Source organism: Suricata suricatta, chromosome 11 (genome assembly GCF_006229205.1).
Source record: "Suricata suricatta isolate VVHF042 chromosome 11, meerkat_22Aug2017_6uvM2_HiC, whole genome shotgun sequence".
Classification (NCBI taxonomy): Eukaryota; Metazoa; Chordata; class Mammalia; order Carnivora; family Herpestidae; genus Suricata; species Suricata suricatta.
The window spans coordinates 52,123,765-52,125,294 of NC_043710.1; positions in this window are offsets into that span (position 1 = coordinate 52,123,765).

Below are 1,530 nucleotides of genomic sequence, written 5' to 3' on the forward strand. Positions count from 1 at the left end.
CTATTCTAATAAGTTGCCCTGATATATTAAAGTTGTATCAGGTTTCAAGGTTGATTTCTGAGAAGAGGTACCTTTAAAAACACAAAGAGAGAGAGGGAGAGAGAGAGAGAGAGAGAGAGAGAGAGAGGGGAAGAAGAAGAAGAAGAAGAAGAAGAAGAAGAAGAAGAAGAAGAAGAAGAAAGAAAGAGAGAGAGAAAGAGAGAAAGAAGGAAGGAAGGAAGGAAGGAAGGAAGGAAGGAAGGAAGGAAGGAAGGAAGGAAAGAAGGTGTGCCTGGGTGGCTCAGTCACTTAAGCATCCAACTTCAACTCAAGTCATCATCTCATGGTTTGTGGGTTCGAGCCCTGCATTAGTTCTTGACTCTCAGTGCAGAGCCTGCTTCAGATCTTCGGTCTTCTGTTTCTCTCTGCCCCTCATCCACTCATGCACACCCACACACACTCTCTCTCAAAAATAAATAAACATTAAAACAAAGGAAGAAACAAAGGAAGGAAGGAAGGAAGGAAGCAGCAGGCATGTGAGTGGACTCTGAAATTAGATTTCAAAATAAAGAAATTCTAGGAATTATGATAAAGGAAGCAACTTTAAAGAGGTAGCCTCTGGGGCGCCTGGGTGGCTCAGGGGCATCTGGGTGGCTCAGTTGGTTAAGCATCTGGCTTTGGCTCAGGTCATGATCTCACAGTTCATGGATTTGAGCCCTGTATCAGGCTCTCTGCTAACAGCTAACTCAGAGCCTGAAGCCTGCTTCAGATTCTGTGTCTCCCTCTCTTGCTGACCCTCCCCTACTCGAGTTGTCTTTATCTGTCTCTCAAAAATAAATAAAAAATATTTTTTAAAAAACTTTAAAAAAATAAAGAGGTGGCCTGTATAGAATGAATTAGCCTGACTTCCCCGGGGCCTTAGATGCTTGAGACATCAGGTACCAGAGACCAAGTCCTGGGTTCTTTGAGAGAGGTTGGGTGTGGAAGGAAGCAGGAAACCTTTTCCCATGATCACAGGGACATGTGCAGAGGATCTCATAATGACAATGAGGAAATATAGTGGAGAGCAAACTGGATGAGTAAATGTCTAAGGCATTCTTGATTTGCTTAGGAAAACTAGGTATAATTTCTTCTACAGAAGAAGCTTGAAGGAGTAAGATCAGACAAAGAAGACAACTTAGGAGGAAGAGAATTTCAGAGTATCTCAGCATTCTATTAAGGTGGAGCTCTAGATTTTTTTAAGTTAAAAAAATAAAACGAACCTTATCTTTCACCAGCTGGTTAAGAACAAAAGTAGAGAAAACCCTTTTTGAGGCTACTGTCACTGAGGTAAGTAGAGGGTTGGATGGGAAGAAGAGAAAGAGGGAGGAAGCAACAAAAGGACAAGCTGTCTGTGTGGGCACTGGTGAACTAAGAAATCACTGAGTCCACAGTGCACAGAGAGGCCAGGTGAGACAAGCAGGGGACTGGTGTCCAGTGAGAGCAGGTGTGCTCATGTTAATGGTCTAGTAACATTCAACATACTACCCTTTCTTCCTAGACTTCTTGAGA